Source organism: Mus caroli, chromosome 15 (genome assembly GCF_900094665.2).
Source record: "Mus caroli chromosome 15, CAROLI_EIJ_v1.1, whole genome shotgun sequence".
NCBI lineage: Eukaryota > Metazoa > Chordata > Mammalia > Rodentia > Muridae > Mus > Mus caroli.
Genome location: NC_034584.1, coordinates 79718241 through 79736219, shown reverse-complemented (window position 1 = coordinate 79736219; position 17979 = coordinate 79718241). Strand labels below are relative to the sequence as shown.

At 49.7% G+C, this 17979-nt stretch overlaps 1 protein-coding gene across 6 annotated transcripts in view; it reads right to left on the bottom strand.

Moving 5' to 3' along the window:
• The window catches only part of Ppara (peroxisome proliferator activated receptor alpha), a 66740-nt gene extending 52768 nt beyond the window's left edge, over nt 1-13972 (bottom strand). Inside the window, exons 1-3 of one of the 6 annotated variants that reach the window (XM_029470087.1) lie at nt 12827-13172; nt 12037-12122; nt 3927-4014 (exon numbers count right to left, since the gene is read on the bottom strand). The gene's annotated coding sequence lies outside the window, so the exon portion shown is untranslated. Of the gene's footprint in view, nt 1-3926; nt 4015-12036; nt 12123-12752; nt 12770-12826; nt 13173-13208; nt 13373-13777 lie in introns of those variants that run through there. The other 5 variants (XM_029470089.1, XM_029470088.1, XM_021183374.2 and 2 more) reach the window with 5 other exon arrangements.
• Nucleotides 13973-17979: the final 4007 nt, after the last annotated feature.

The window sequence follows — 17979 nt, the reverse complement described above, 5'->3', positions numbered from 1 at the left end:
GTGCATGATCTCAAGGTGAGGGGCTCAGATCCAATCACAGAGTGACTTTGAAACTGGCCAGGAATCATGGATACCAGCACACTCTCTCTTTCCTCTCTCTTCAAGGGCCAGAAGTTATAACATTCCCCATCTTCTCCTTCCTTCCCCCTCCCCTTCCCCTTCCCCTTTTCCTTCCTTTCCCCTCCCTCTTTCCTTCCCCTTCCCCTTCTCCTTCCCCTTCTCCTCACACCTGCCTTCCCCATTCACTCACACCCTAAGAAGACAGCATACTAGCTCTCCCCCTCACACCAGCCTCATGCAGGGAAGGGGCAGCTGGCATACTAAGCCATAATAGCAACCCCGAACATCTTACCCCTGTCCTGTGCAAGGCTGCTGTGACCTGCAACCACATCAGCTTCTGACCCTCAGAACAACCAGTCACAGCCTCTCTCCTTGGCCATCGCTAGCTCCCCCTGCCAGGTCCACAGTTGAGGATGAACAGTGACCTCAAAGTTCCATACCTTCCTGAGGGAGGATCAGCTGCCCTCACACTGTGGGCATGCAGGCAGAAGCCACGAGGGGCCATGGGATGACAGCTCCAGAGCTATCTGCGTCCTAAGCCCAGACTTTTTCATCTTGTTCTCTCCCATGGCAGAGGGTTCTGCAGTGAGCTTGGTGTGTGTGTGTGTGTGTGTGTGTGTGTGTGATCAGTTCAGTCTGTGTTCCTCGCAGAAGTATTCAATATCAACTCATTATACCTTGGAGATGGATGGTATTGACAAATGAGTCACCAATCATAAGGTTAAAGCAAGTTTGCAGTAGTGGAGGTTAGGCCTAAGGCAAAGCGGCTGACATCTTCATCAAAGAGGGGAACCACCGGTCCAGGGAGATGGCTCAGCAGTGGACAGGCCAGTTGTACAAACCTGATGACCCAAGTGCTATCCTTAAAACTATATAAAAAAAAACCCAAAATACAATAGGGCCTGCTGTTAATGCCAGCACTCCTATGGTGAAGAAGGTAGAGACAAGAGAACCTAGATAGCTCTCAGGCCAGCTAGCTTGGAGTATACACTTTACAGGCACTAACAAAGGGGACCCCCATCTCCACAAAATGGAAGGCCAGAACAGATTCCCCCAACGTTGCCCTCTGACCTCCACATGTGTACCCTTGCAGATATGACTGTGCACAGACATACACATATACACACGTACACACTAAATAACATTAGAGCAGGAAGATGGCCACAGACTGAGGATGGGTGCTTTCTGAAGTGAAAGGAAGACACAGCAGGGCCGCCCTGGTAGTCTACAGAGCAGAAGGGCTACAGTCATCATGGATGCTAGAGAAACAAGGACTGGCATAGGCATGTAGCCCTACCTCCTGAATCAGGAGAAACCCCTATTCTCGGAGCCCACAGCTTGTGGCCCTTAGTTCTGGTACCTCAGAAGAATAATACTACAGAGACTAAGATGGTGGCCATCCTGAGTCCTAGAGTGGGCCCTGACTCTAACTCCTGCCCGCTGGAATCTGAGATGCTGCAGAAGATGCGACTGAGGTGAAGGCAGAGGAGTGCCAGGAACTGGCAGTGTAGGAGAGAGAAGTGGAGAGGTTGGTGTATACAGTAGAGGGGCCACTACGATCGGATCAAACCTTAGCTGACATCTAGCAAGAAGAAAGGAATCGGGTAGGTTTCTCAAACCCCGAAGAACTGTAGACTGAGGATAGATGAATTTCACTCTAAGTAAATGACATACAGTCATCTTAACAGCCTGTTTGTAAAAGAAACACTAAACCCCTAAAATCCACCTCACTGCTTGGGTTCCCATGCACAAGGGCCAGCAACCAGGGTGCCCTGTCCAGAAATATCCATGACCAGCCCTACTGCCATCTGATCTAATGGGCTCAAGACCCCCCCAGATACAATACAGATCTCCTCCCCATGCCCCAAACCCACCACGAAAATCAAGGAGTAGCCTGGGCTCACACCCACTTTAGATTCTTCTAGCAAACAGGCCTGGGTGAGACGCTTATATTTGTCCAAGAACAGTTTACTCCATGAAGGCCAATCAGGCTGAATGCTGTGGAGCCTACTATACCCCACAGCCAGTTCTTACCCTCCCAGGCTCCATCTCAGGAAGCCACTGACCTGCTGGCCAGAGGAAGCCAGTCACTGCTCTGAGGCTGCTGGACCCATCCGAGGCAGGAAGGGGACAGGCAGGAGTGGTGATTAAATGGCCAACGCTTCCTGAATATTGGTCATTAGATTCCTGATTAGAGTTAATAATCACCTAAGATTAGATCCCGCCGGCCGATGTGGGTCAAGAGGAGTTTAGCTCAGCACATAATGCTTTGAGATCGCGATGAAAGACCTGAAAGTGGGTTCTGCAGATCCGTGACGTTTTAGTGAGTCTACTTTTCCTTCAACTTGTTCTAGCTAAGGGAAATTCCAGATTCTAGGACAAATGTGCTCTGCGCTGCAGATTGGAGGCATTGGTAAGGCCTGGGCAAGCATCCCCGGAGGTCCATTGGACCCTCTATGTAGGGTCCTTCCACACCACAGGTCAGGTTTCGCTACCCACCTGCCCCTCCTGGTAGCCCAGACGAGGGACTGCAAAAGCAAAGCTGTGGAAGGGCAGGGAGATCCCTGGGGCTCCTCACTGCTTGCTCCACACTCAGGGCAGAGTCTGGCACCCACTGGATGCAATAAATAGCTGTTGAATAAATAAATGAGCCTAGGAACAAGTGACTGCTGGACTCCTAGGGAGGGAGAATGAGTAGAAGCAGAGATTCAAATAGTCTCTGAGTATGGGATGGGCAAGAATCCTGTATCCAGGGTTGAGGAGAAGGCTCGGCAGGAATGTGCCTGCCACACAGGCATGAGGACTGATCCTGAGCAAGGATCCTAGTTCCGGATACACATAACATCTAGGCACAGAGGAGGCATGTGTCTGCACCCCAGCAGGGGCAGGGATAGAAGCACCCTGGTAAGTCAGCCTCACCAAATCAATAAACGCTAGATTCCGAGAGAGCCGGTCTCAAAATGTAAGGTAGAAAAGGCTAGAGAGGTGGCTCAGCAGTTTCCCAGAGCCCACACTGGGAAGCTTGCGACTGCCCAAAACGCCAGCTCCGGGAAGTCCAGTTCCTCTGGCCTCTAGGTGTTCCTACATATGGATCACTCACACACATATAACATACACATACACACACACACACCACACACACATATACACACACACACACACCACACACACATACACACACACACACATACACACACACACACCACACACATGTGCATACACACAAGCATACACACACACATGCATACACACATGTGCACAGATTCAAAACAAAATAAATCTTTTTTTTTATGAAAAGAAGTAAGGTGGCAAGCAACCATGGAAGATACTAGGCACACACACATAGCACACACACATACACACACACACACATACATACACACACACACACACATACACACACACACACACACACACACACATACACACAGAGACAAGTATATACCACACACAGGCATTGACCTCTGGCTTCCACTTACACACACACACACACACACACACACACACACACATACACCACACACATACTTGTACCCAATTTCAATCTTGAAGACTTCAGGAAGGAAGTAACATTGGATGCAGCCTTGAAGACATCTCAGACAGATAGAGTGCACCAGTTGCTCCTGAGATAAGCGGAGTATGGGTAAGAAGTCTATGGCTTCTTGCAGCTATAGTGGTCTTGGGGAGAGACACTTTCTTCAGTTTACATGGGAACAGACATACCACACACACACAGGCACACATGCATACACATATGTGCGTGCATACATGTACATATGCACACACACATACACACGCACATACGAGTGCATTCATACAAACACACACATGTGTATATGCACATTCATGCTTTGAGGGGAAGGCACCTGACTCTCTGTCAGGAGGCTCAGGGAGGAAGTCTTCAACTAAGATCTGAAGGCAAGGAAAGACCTGGAGGATCCACATCTTCTTCATCTATGGAAGAAGCAAAGGGTAGGGAAAGAACTCTAAGGTGCCAGAGTAGAAAATGTCGATCCTGGGTAGTCGTGACTGTGCCTTTCTGGCCACCATTGAAACTCAGGAGTGTCTGATGGGTAGTGGGAGAGAGTTAAGGCAAGCCAGCAGGTACAGAGCTCCTGCAGCCTGCCAGGCAGAACCGTCTATGAAAAGCACTGGTATTCATCCCATTGATGGACAAAGAAACTGAGGCACAGGCCAGGTGAAAGCTACTAAATGATGGGGGAGACCCTGAAGCTTGTCCTGGCCCCAGATCAGCCCCACTGGGGGCAGTAAGTGAGACAGGTGTGTGTGTGTGTGTGTGTGTGTGTGTGTGTGTGTGTGTGTGCCAGAATTTGGAGAGGGAAGAGTGCAGGCTGACTCAGGATAAGCCACACAGAGAATCATGGCAAGGTCACAGGGGAGGCTTGGATTTGGAGTTCTGAGGTAGATGGGAACTTTCAAGGGCCTGGCAAGAGGTGGGGGGACTGGCTGGGTCCAGGGGACTAGCCCTGAGAATTCTGAAAATCACAAAGTCGTGTTATTGGGCCTTTCATTAATTTGACTTCATTAGTCTAAATAAGATGCTCTCAGAAAAACTGGTGTGTAGATGTATTCATCTTATGCCACAAAGCACATTGCCATCTCTCCAGGTCGGATTTTCAACCACCCTCTATATCTCTCTGAGGCTTCATTCTTGAAGAGTCTCTACCAAACCTCCTTTCACATGTGGGCAGGTAGTGTTTTAAAATACCCACCAGAGGATGCTTTCTCCCATCAGGAAAGCCCCCTCTAAGTTCATTCATTTCTCCAGAGGTCACAATTCATTGTAGGATTGTACTCTCTTCGTCAAGGAAGTCCTGCCTGGAGTCTTCCTTTTGGCTCCCGTTTCTCCAAGTCTCTGCCTCTATTGCTTTTGAGATTATCAGCTGCCCTTGAGCGTGGTTAAATATTCACCTCCATTAGACTTCTGCCCTAGACACTAAAAGCTACCTTTATTAGATTCATCCAAGTAGAGAATAGGGCAGGGGAAAAGCTGATAATGTTTGGTCTGTAGAGTGAAAGAAAGCCGTCCACGTATCACTCTTCCTTCTGAAGCCTGCAAAGTCCCCTGCCTGCTGTCTACATACAACCTGGGACCCTGCAAGAAGCCTTACTGCTCTCAGCGGGAAGCCATCCACTGGAGGCTTCCTCTGTCACCACTGCCATCCTCGTGGCTAAGAACTGCAACAGCGGCCTCCACTTACCAGCCTGGATGTATACTCCTGCCTCTTCTTTCTAGGTCCCATGTGGGTTCCAGGTCCAGTGGCAAGGGTGGGTGCCCTTTGTCCACCACCTTGGGTTCACCCTCTCATTGTTCTCCCCATCCTGTTTCTGAGCTTTCCCACATTTGACTTAACGCCCTCATGCATCTAAAATCCTCTCTGCTTCAGCTAAAGGCCCCAGACACTGCCAACCTTTCCACCCACGCCCCCTTTATTGTTGCTGTTTAGCCCAAGCTGTTGGAGAACTTGCAGCAATCCTCCTGCCTTAGATTCCCCAGTGCGGATTATAGGCGTGGGCCACCATACGTGGCTTCGTCCTGCGTTGATCACCCACACATGAGCCTTCTCAACTTTTTCGAAGAGCATTGGCTCGGCGCAGGTTTAGACCCTCAGAGCCCTTTCTTTGCTGCTGCTTCCTTCTCAAGCCCCCTTTCCTCCTGGGATGCATCCACCTACATGTCTTTGCTCACCCGAACTCTTTTAAAAGTGGCATTCCTCTGTCAAAACTCCACCAGCCCGCAAGGCTTGTTTTTTTTTTGTTGTTGTTGTTTGTTTGTTTGTTTTTTGTTTTTTTTTGTTTTAACTTCAAAACAACAACAACAGAATGTCTTTCCTAATGGAAAACACTTTGGCTGGACAGTGGTGGTGCACGCCTTTAATCCCAGCACTTGGGAGGCAGAGGCAGGTGGGTTTCTGAGTTCGAGGCCAGCCTGGTCTACAGAGTGAGTTCCAGGACAGCCAGGGTTACACAGAGAAACCCTGTCTCGAAAAACTGAAAACAAACAAGCAAACAAACAAAAACCACTTTGGACAAAGCATAATTTTTGGAGGGGAGATAATGGAGGCCACAATCTGAAATTTCAAGGACTTTAGGCTCCTGCTCGGGAAGCAGCAGGCACATCTGGCCACATCTGCAGCATTTTTCAAAGTATGTGTATATGTGGGGCATTGGGGTGGAGGAGGCAATGATAATACTTGAACAAAATGCTTCCCTAAACTGTGAAGTCCAAGGGCACTGCTGTCACACACTGCCAGGCTGATTCCCATGGTCAATAACTTTCATCTACTCAAACATAACCCCACTGCAGCCAAAGTTCAAAGTTCTCAGGAAGGATTATTCTCTAAAGCATCACTCTTTTTATATTGTATAGAAAGTGAGGGGGTGGAGAGTAAGACCCTGCCTCGGTTATCAAACTATGCCATGGAGTCTGAACTGCATCAGGGTAGGTTGTGATTCTAGATATCGTAAAGCAGGGCTCTTGTGTTGGCAAACTGTTAGACATCTACATAGAAAAGCGACCTAGAAGACACATCGTAAGAACCCTTCCAATAAAACCTGTCTGCATTTAGTGTGGTGGGAATGGGGAAATGGCAGCTTTCAGGACACTGAGACATGTTTGCTGCTGCATGAATGAATCTTGGGTTTTTACAATGCATCTTGCTTCGCTGTGAATGTTCACAGAAAGCTGTCTGCTACTGTCTTGGTGTGTTTCAGAATTGGGCACGTCCACCCATCCACCTCTCATTACTAGGTCTCTCCCTTGATGCTGGTTCCTTGTCACCTCAGAGCAGTTCTCATAGAACCACAGACTTGTTCAGTTACAGATGGCTGTCAAAAGCCAGAGGGCCCCTCTCTCTGACCTTATACTAATCTTGAGTTGTTCACAAGTTTCAATGACCTTTGGGACAGTTAACTATTCTGCGCTCTACCCCCTGACTCTCAGAATCCAGAATGATGCTTTTCCAAGGGCTTTCTTGTGTTCTCCAAGCAGGGAGAGTGAAGTAAGGAGGTCCATTTAGAAAGGCTTGCTCTTTCCAAATCTCTTAACATCCGGCAAAATGAAAGCAGTCTGATGGGTGCTAACTTGATTTCTCCAGTCTCTCCCAAGAATATACGTCCCATGCAAGACCCTTATAGCCCATTAAATGCAAATACTTTAGGATTTTGGAGATGGCTTGGTAGTTAAAGCACTGGTTGCTCTTCCAGAGGACCTGGGTTCGATTCCCAGCATCATCCACATAGCAATGCACAACCATCTGTAATTCTAGTTCTGAAAGATCCAATGCCCTCTTCTGGCCTCCATGGGCACTAGGCATGTATGTGATGCACAAACATACATGTAGGCAAAGTGCTCATACATTAAAATAACAATAACAACAACAATAATACATGTTCTAACTCACAAAACTACCCACATTTCTTTTTCAGGCATGTGTTTGGCATTTGAATCCATGGTCTTGAAATTTTACATATACACACACACACACAAATTTATTTATATAATAAAATTATATAATTTTATTTAAACAGATCCTCAGGTTTCCTAGTTTTAAAAAAGTCTATTTCATACACACTAGCTCCCAAGTCTAGTGCTAATTACAAACACACTGTTTTGATTGCAACCATCACACCTTAACCTGGCTGCCATGGGAACTACACGAGGGGAATTGCCAACTGCGGAGATGTGCCCCACAGTGGAGATGAGGGTGCAGTATTTGCTGGCTCTGAGATGCCTGCCCTTCCAAATAAGTGTTCCCACACACAAGGGTACACGGCAGTGAGTTCTTGCTGGTCTCAATTCTGCCAACCTTTTACATATTCAATGAGATTCTACAAGTTCCTACAAGACCCTACAGTGCTAGCAGATCAACAGGGAACAGATTCAAACCCGCCACCCCAACCACCCATGTCCCCACGCTGGGTCTCAGTGAGAGAGGCAGACTCTCCCGGACAGGCAGTCTCCATAGGGACAGGCAATACCTAAACATGAGCTCCAGTAAGCTGCAGGAGGCTGCCTTTTAGTAGGTATCTTCATAGGTTTCTATTGCTGCCATGAAACACCATGACCAAAAAGCAAGTTGGAGAGGAAAGGGTTTATCTGGCCACAGAGGGGTGCTGCTTACTGGCTTGCTCAGTCTGCTTTCTTATAGAACCCAGGACCACCAGCCCAGGGATGGTTCCACCCACAAGGGGCTGGGCCCTCCCCCATTGATCACTAATTGAGAAAATTACAGCTAGATCTCAAGGAAGCATTGCCTCAACTGAGGCTCCTTTCTCTCTTGATGACTCTAGTTTGTGTCAAGTTGACACACAAAATCAGCCAGTACATAAGTTCCCCCAGCATGGTATGGCATTGCCCAGTTATATCGTCTACATACGCACTAGGTCACACTCATAGCTATTCTGGTAAACACATGGCCTACTGGCCATAGATTGGACACCCTGGGGATATATTGGAGTGAGAACACATGGCGAAACTTGTCTGTCACCACCAAGTCCTGGGGTCACAGTCACATTCTAAGCTAACAGGGATCACTTGTGATAATTGTGATGATCTTATTGACAGAGCCTTCTCCTTTACCTGTGTTCCCAACTGAAATCTCATGGGAGATTATGGGAGGTAGTGAGGGGAGACTCTTTCTCAAACTCCCTGAGAGCTCAAAATGGCTTGGCAGCAACAAATTGGCTTTCGGTAGGTGAGACACAGGTGTCCCAGAGCCCAGGCTGCCCAGACAGCTACTTGGATGAGCTCAGTGATGTCAGCCACTGTTTCTCAGCTCCACAACCCCTCAAAGGTGATCTAAAGAAGTGCACTTTCTGCTGAGAAGCAGCAGTTTAAGGAGTTGGACAGAAGTCTGTGGCCTAGCAGGTGGCAGCTGAGAGGTGGTGGCAGCGCAGAGGTGGGAGGTGAGGGCGTGGGACCAAATGTCATAACAGAATGACATCACACCTTTCTTGCTGTATCCAGATGCTTCTCCAATGTAAACTTTCCAGTGCACCTTCACCCTTTGCAGATCCCAAGCCGGCTCAGCTCAACTAGGAAGGCTCTGCCCAGGAGCAAGGGCTTCACTGTGTAAAGTGCTCACACTTTTCCTGGACACTGCAATCACCACCTCTTGATGCTCAGCCACCGAGGGCTACAGAGGCAAAGCGTGTGTGCATACATGCACACACACACACACACACACACACACACACACACACACACACACACCTTTGAAGAATGAGTATATCCATACAACAGTGCGGAGAGCCATATGCATGCAGGAAGCCTGAGGCACATACGAAGCAAAAACGTTCTGGGGGTGGGGGGGAAGCAAGCTCTGCTAGCCTAGCACTTCTCTCAGGAAACTCCTACTGAAAACCCAGCTGCAGCTGGGGACATACCTCAGCACAGCTCATGCTGTGAACTTCAAGTCCCAGGCTCAATGTTCAACAACCCAACCAATCCAGAAACCTCACAAAGCCCCTCTTATCACCAAGTTGCAGATTTAAATTCTGAGCCTAATTTTCTCTAAGCACATGGCCCTAGACATTCTAGCTTGCTCGGTGCATTAAAAAGGCTAAAGCCACAGACGTGGCAAATGTTTGTTCCATTCATAGAAACTATAGCTTATTAATTCATTCATTCATTAAGTTATTTATGAGACAGGATCTCTCTATGTAGCCCTGGTTGGCCTGGAACTCACTATGTAGACCAGGCCCCTTGAACTCACAAAGATCCACCTGCCAGCGCCTCCAGTGTGCTGGGATTAAAGGCGTGCAACACTATGTCAGTGAAACTATATCTTTTAAAACAGTGCCTATCAAGCTGCCAAAATCAGAAATAAAAACAGAGACCCTCTCCCTTCTACCACCCAAAGCAGACATTCAAGAGGCCACAACTTTAGCTGTAACGCCACAAAGTGACAGCAAGCATCTACCACCAAGAGCATCATCAACTCACACAGAGCCTGTGCAAGCAAACAGGGGGAGGAAGATCTGTTGTAGCTAAAATTCACTGACGACAAGCAAAGACACATTTCAACTGATATTTCAGTAAAATCTTCTCCAATGGTATTATAAAGATACAAATAATCCTAACATTAAAAGGGGAGGCAGAGGCCCTTAGTCACAAAAGGATTAAGACATCCATTCTCACACTCAGCTTCTTCATCTTTTAATCACCCTTAGGATAGTAATTCATTTCTCTTTTGTGTTTGTTTGTTTGTTTGCTTGCTTTATTGTTATTATTGTTTGCTTTATTTTTTTAAGAGAGGGTCTCATTGTGTAACACTGGCCAGCCCAAAACTCTGTGTGTAGACCAAGCTGGACTTGAACTCATAGAGAACCTCCTGCCTCTGTCTCCTGAGTATAAGGAATAAAAGAATGTATCACTGGGCCTGGCTATTGATTTGTTTTTGAGACCAGGTTCCATGTAGCCTGGCATAGCCTCAAACTTATCATACGCTTTTGTCTTTCCTGCCTCTGTCTCCCCAGTGCTGGGATTATGAGCATGGACCCCAGCGCACCTGGATTATGAGGGGCTGAGGATCAAACCAATAGCCTTGTGCATGCCAGGCAAGCACTCCTCCAACTGAACTACAGCCCTAGCCTCCAACCAACTAACTAACTTACTCTCTCTCTCTCTCTCTCTCTCTCTTTCTTTCTTTCTTTCTTTCTTTCTTTCTTTCTTTCTTTCTTTCTTTCTTTCTTTCTTTCTTTCTTTCTTCTCCCCACCCCCCAGACAGGGTTTCTCTGTGTAGCCCTGGCTGTTGGGGAACTAACTCACTCTGTAGACCAGGCTGGCCTCCAACTCAGAGATACACCTGCTTCTGCCTCCCGAGTGCTGGGATCAAAGGCGTGCGCCACCACCATCTGGCTTCAAGTTTCTTATAATTCTAGCATGGAACTCAGTCTCATGAGAAAGTCCATGACTGTCTTGTTTATGGGTGGCTCAGTAGCCCCCACCCCAGGAAGCTATGCAATAAGCGTGAATCAAACGAATGAGTTATATACTAACGTATGTCTATATATGCATTGGCTAAATACTGTATCTAAACCTAGTGAGTTATTAGACAGGTGGTTGAAGCAAAAATATATTGTTTTTTACATTCACATGGAAATATTTTTCTCAACTCAATAGTTAATAAAACAAATTAGAAACATGCTTTCTCTTCTCTCATTCTCTTCCCATCCCTTACACACATACACATAACATACACACCTAGACACATACACACATACAAACACACATTGAAACATGCACACACATATACACACATATTTTTTAGAACTCTGTTTTATAGGCTTGACAAACATAAGTTAAAAAGAACTACTTCAGCTTTCAGTACTTGGGAGCTTGAGGTGGGAATATAAAGAATTCAAGGCTAGCTAGCCTCTGCTACATAGCAAGTTCCAGGCTAGCATGGGCTACATCGCAGGCTCCTACCCTCCTGACAAACTATGAGTCTGGCGTGTTTCCATGCATAAGAGGTTTCCATGCATGTTTAAGAGGTTGGAAAGGAGACACTTTGCTTTCCACTCTCAGTTCCTGTCTCACCAGGCCCACTGGCTCTGGATTTTCATATGGTCACCAAGTCATACCCTTCTAGCTGCTTCTTGGGGGCCATCCCTGCCTGGCTAATGATGAAACTAACTGACTACCTCATTGAATTGATATGAAGACAGCCAAGAGACAGTCTTATGAGCCAGTTTATAAGCCAGTCAAGTAACACCATTTCTAACGCAATACCACCTCTTTCGCAGTCTGCCATAAAGAAATGTGGTTCCCATGAAGCAAACACACTTTCCCAGAACTGAAACATGGACTACCCATTTACCTGGCTTCCTGAGCCCTGAAAAGACATTTACTATTTCACCACAAAATAACCAAGCCCTGTTGCTATCTGAAGTGCAACCAAAGACAGCGTTTACAATATTCCAGTCTGGAAGCCGTCCATTAATCCTCTTTACCTGTGATGACAACGTCTTGTTCCCGAACTTGACCAGCCACAAACGTCAGTACACAGGGAAGGCAGGGCCTTGAACTTCAGTCTTGGCTGTAGAATGTTAAAGAAGGAACCGGTTACAATATGTTCTCTGGATCTCCCCCAACTCTACACCACCTTGGGAAAGTCACTGTGACCCTGTTGCCTGCAACCACTACAGTGTCCCAGGGTCGCCCAAGAAAGTTCTGTGCTCCTCCCCCAAGGAGAGGAGGGGCCTTTCTGCTTTCCTTAGAGGAAGGGAGTGGGTTGGGGTTGGGGGTCGGTGAGCACCCCAGTGGCAGAGTGCCCCCAAAGACATCATATACCACCGTGGATTTTCTTTAGTATCTGAACATTCTCTCCTTTAAATTAAAAAAAAAAAAAGTTTGGGAAAAGGAGAGGTGCAGTTATTTCAGGCTAGTTGGAGTGGGTATTGGGGAAGAGTCACCCTCCCGACTAGCACACAGGCACTCCCGGCTCCCTTTACCCATATCAGGCCAGCCGCGCTGCCACTGCACAGAGGAGACTAAAGCTGGCCCCACACAGGACCCGCTGTGAGACTGGCCTCTGGAGGGCAGAGACCTAGGGTAGCTTTGGCATCGTCTCTACCCTACTGCTGGGGCCCACATCGCCCCACTACGATCAGGAGCAATGAGGAAACTAGTGTTCAAAGAGGGTCGGCTGCTGGTGACTCGAACCCACCGGCAGCGTTTCAGGTCCCCAGTAAAGCCTAGGCTGTGACCCCAGAATCAGTCTGTCAGGGAGCCTCGAGTTACCTCTCCTCTAAGTTCCCCGAGGGTCTCAGGAAACGCCTCCTGGTGAGTTACGCTCAAATGCACCACGCCGTGAGAAGGGAGCGCCCCGATGTCCCCGCCCGTGTGCCCTCCCCTCCAGGGGACAACCAGAGGACCCAGCGTCGCTCCAGTTCCAGGACTCCACGAACCCTCCAGCCCCCAAAACAGCTGCGAACACCAATGTTCGGAGCCGGCGCACGGCGCTCCAGGGGACTCGAAGTGACGGACAGTTCCGCGGGCCCTGAAAGTCGCACGCGTGTGCCCTTCCTAGCGCGTGCCCTCTCCAGTGGCTGTGGGTCTCCAGACCCGCGCCCCTAGTCCGCGCGCATGCGCCACCGAGCCCCTCCCCTCCCTGTCCACCCACCTCACTGTCCCGGGACAGGGGACGCCTGGCTCCCCGCCCTCGCGCGCGCCCTCCAGCCCCTGGGCACCTGAGGCTGCACTCCGCCTGCAGGTCGGCAGGGCCAAGCGCGCCCAGGAGGAGGCGCCAGGAGGGGCTCAAGCGGCTGCCTCCGCCCCCCGTCACCCCTGTCGTGGGACCGTAGCGTCCGGGGCCCCGGCCCGGCACCGCCTACGCGCGCCCGTGCCAGCCGCGCCCCCACGACACGCGCCGCCCCTCGGACGTCCCCTGCGGGGTCCCGCGGCGAGGTGACCGCCCCGGAAACCCCGCCCCCTAGGCCCGGGCCGCGGCTCAGGGCGAGACACACCCCCTGGACGGCAGCGTCTGATTGGCTGCTGCGGGGGAGGGCGGGGCCTAAGAGGCCCGGGGCAGCTCTCCTCGATGCCCATTTAGTGCCTCGGGGCCCGGGCATCCGTTGGTAAACTGAGGCCGGTTAGGTGAAGGGACTGCTCAAGGTCACCTGACGGGGGAGAACAGTCAGTGGGAAGGGTGCACCCCGGCGCGCACTCCCTCCTGCTCCCAGCCCCGCGCACCGGCCAGGACTGAAGTTCAAGGCTGCGGGTCTGGGTTGAGCTTTCCTCCGGGGTGCCCTCGGTGAGCTGCTCTAGATCGCACAGCTTGTGCCCCGAGTCCCGGGAGTTCGTGGGGAGGTGGACGGGCAGGCGGGATCTGATCTCCAGAGTCCCAGGATGAGAAATGGGGAGAAAGGAAGAGCGAGCTGGGGCACGCGGCAACAGGTGGCCAAGGTGCCAGGGTGGGTGTGGCGGGCGGGGAAGGCAGAGGCTGAAGGGCATCAAGGACGGTCGCAGGGAGGCGCGGCCGCTCCGACCCTCCGCCTCTGCCCCGCCCCGGGCTGTGGCCCCTCTGCATACGCTTCAGGGGTTGAGGGGCTGACTGTGTCCAGCTCAGGCACTGGGGCTCTGCCAACTGACAGCGCAGGGGGGAGGCTGCAACCGGGAGCAGGCTGCGACCCAGAGCAGTCGCTTTGCTTGTGTCGCCCCTGGATCTTCAGTCACGGAATGCACATGCCCCCCCGGGGTGCCAACGCCTCAGGACACCGCTCCTTTGGGAACGAAATGTGTGCTATGCCAGCCCTCCTGTCTGTCCTCACGCTGGGCCTGCCACTATGCTATTTGTGGCAATGAGAGCCTACTAGGGAAAGGACACTTTCAGCGCACATCTCCTTACCCTGGGAACTGGAGACCAGACCCTACAGGCACATTCAGGGATGTCTTTTAAACCCACCTTTGCTCATCAGCCTCATACCTGTGGTGAACTCTGCCCCACCTGCCAGACACCCACAGAACATTCCCTACTTGCCTACTGACAAGCTCGCCTTTTCTTGTACACAGTGGCCAGGAAATAGCTACTATTTGTATTATGCTTCGAAGCTTGCAAAAGTGAGACCCTGGAGATGGTTGAATGGGTAAAGGTGCTTGCTACCAAGCCTGATGACCTGAATTCCAACCTGGGGACTCACACGGTGGAAGGAAAGAAACAACTCCTGCAAGTTGTACTCTGACCTCCTCCACATGCACACAAGCACACACACACACACACACACACCAGCTACTCTGCCACATACAATTTAAAAAATGGAAAAATTAAAAGACCTTGCACAGTGACCTGTCTGTATGATTTCCTGAAGGGCCCAGGGGATATTCAAAGACAACATTAGTCTATTTTCCTATCCTGGCCTGTATATAACAGTGAGCGAGAATGGCCAGAGAATGGCTTACAGTAGATGCATCTCCAAAGGACATCCTCCCTAGTGTACCAGGTGGTTGGGGTGGCCACTGAAAAGAGGGTGCTTGGTTGCAGGTCCTGAGCTCCAAAGATTAGAGTCCACATGCAGGAGTGCTGCCTTCTTTTGCAGTGTTCTGCTGTTAACCCAGTTCTACCAGACATTTGGAATAATCTGGAAAGAATGGTTCGGAATGAGAGGGGCCAGCAGAGTAACTGCTGAGCACAGAGAACACAGAAAAATAATGACAGTTGGGATTCTTGGAGTGCCCAAGGTTTCAAGATGAGAAAATGTGCGGGTTTTGTTTGGTTTTGTTTGTTTTGACGCTCTGTCCAGAAGAATCACTTTGGAACATAGACTTCCTTCCATCCAGACTCTCTTAGAGATCCTGAACATCTCCTCCTCAAATGGCTCTCTGTCACCTGTAGAGGACAGTGAATTTTGTCTGATAGACTGTATTGAGAGGAAAGAGATGCAAGGGCTTGTCCTATACCCCTCCCCTCCAAGAAGCTGTCTCAGAGAGTGCATGCCTGACTCTGGGACACCTCTGCATCTTTTCTCTTTGCTTCCTAAGGTGTTGAGGGGGTCTAGATACACATACAACAGAGACACCATCTGTGCAGGGCTAAGTAGACACCATTAATGTCCTTGTGTCCCCTAGTTGGCACATTAGTAACCACTGAGAGTCTTGGGCCATGTGCTTTATAGTTCACGCTGGATGTCACCTGCAAATGTGTTGGTCTATCCTGGGGTATAAGTGGCCCACGGGCTGCAGGTTAGCCACACCCATCCCTTCCCCCACATTTCCTGACCTGTTGCAGGTTGATGAGAGAAAGCCAGTTTGTAAAGCCCTTGCTGCATGCATCCACCTGCCAAAGGTGGAAGGAAGGGGTAACTTGGGGGGAGTTTCCTGCAGTGAGTATACACGTAGTGGCTTAGCGCTCAATGCAGAAAGCATGGGAACCCCACTACCTGCTCTGAACCAGCGCTTGGAGATTCTCCCATGGGTCTGGGGTCCAGGCTCATCTATGTTTACCTTGCAACTTATGTAAGACCTTTCCAGGAACCACCCAAGGCCTCTGAGGGTCACTGGCTTGCCCTCTGCTGATCTGCAAAGCCTCCTGTCCTGTGTCATCTGCCAGGATAGTGGCCTCTGATCTCCTGGAATCGTGCCTTCAATCAGGTGGTGGAAGTCCACCAGGGCAGGGGAAGTAGGTATTTGCTGATGGAAAATAGGAAGCGGCTTGCTGGTGGCCCAAGGTGGACTTCAGTGAAGATCAACCCTGGTATGTCCTTGGATGCCATCCTAGGACTGGCACTCACCATCCAGGAAACAAAGTGTGTTCACCCTTAGATATGAGACTCACAGGAGCCCTGGAAGGCAGCTCCACCTACCCCCACTTCACAGATGAGGAAATCAAGGGCAGAAGCCACCTGGAGGGAGTGAGGATGCTCTCAGACCTCATATCCACTCTGTGATCTTCACTGATCTGGTACAGAGGCCAACTGTTGGCTTGACACCTCAGGCTCTGGCAGACATAGGAGCCTGGTGCTCTGGACAGTCCTGGCTCTAAGTCTCTTGGAGTTGGCATCAGACAATTCAAAAGCTGTGGTGAGAAGAGACAGGCTCAGGGGAGGAGACTGTGGAAGGGATATAAAGTGGGCAGAGGTGGGTGGGGCCCTGCCCAGGAAGCCATCAGAACAACAGTTGGGTTGAGAACTATGTCAAATACTGGCTGTCACCTGGGCAGAGAAGCTATAAACTTACTGGAGGCCTGCAGAACCTGGAACCTTCTGCTCAGAAACTGTTGCCTCATTGGCATGCTACCCTTTTTGATAATTAACCCATCTCCAAACCTAAGTTTACAGACTGCCTTTGCTCACCATGGGTCAGATGTCTGTCTTTGTATATCTTGGAAGGTCAAAGCACCCTGCTTACAGTAACTCTGCTCTTTGTCCCTCTCTCCCTTCCCCCCACAGTGGACAGATACTCTCCTTGTGGATCCATGTGACTACATCCCCAGTGGGCTATGCCTCTGGGCACTGGGTCATGGGTGCCTTTTATTCAATCCAAAGCTTGGGCTTGCAGAGTGACCTGCTGGGTACTGTGAGAGTCTCAATGTAAAGTCAAGGAGACAGATTCAGTTCCCAAAGGATGTTTGTTCTGTCCTAGACCAGAGATAGGACCATGAGCTTCACAGCTTTGAGTGAGCAAGGGTCAGGATCTTAGAGATAAGGCCTGATGTGTCAGTTACCAGTTCATGCCAGATGTGGTAGCTCACGCCATGGACCCCAGCATTTGGTAGGAAGAGGAAGGTGGATCTCTGTGAGTTTGAGGCTAGCCTGGTCCACAAGCAAGTTCCAGGGCAGCCATGGCCTTCGACATGGCAAAGAGACCCAGCCAGCTTCAGAAAAAAACAAACGAAATGTGCTTTGTCTGTTTGCAAGAACCTGTGGTCAAGTTCAATCTGAAAACACTGAATGGAAATCAACATTTCACACATTTTCAAGTCAAGTTTATTGCAGTGTATTATTACAGTCATTCTAGTTGATGGTGAATCTCTCATTGTGTGCCTGCTATATAAATTAAACACGATTCTGGGTCTGAATGAATAGGAAAAACCCAATCCCTCTAGGTTCTGGTACTGGGTTTCAGCATCTCCTTGGGGCTTGAAAGTACATATTACCACCTCTGTCCCCTCAGCGCAGAGTCTGGCTCTGACCATTAGTCACTCTGTAACTTTGGTATTGGACTTAACTCCTACAGGAGTCTTCCCATCTAGCTAGCAGGGCTGTTGTGTCTTTCCCAGGATCCCTGTGGGAGAATAAAGAAGGTGCTTGTATGACCCCTTTGAAAGACAGGTCATATTGTGATGACCACTAGCCTGAGAGTTGTGCCGAGAGGTACCTCCCCTCCTCTAGAAAGCTGCTGCTTCTTCTTCTTCTTCTTCTTCTTCTTCTTCTTCTTCTTCTTCTTCTTCTTCTTCTTCT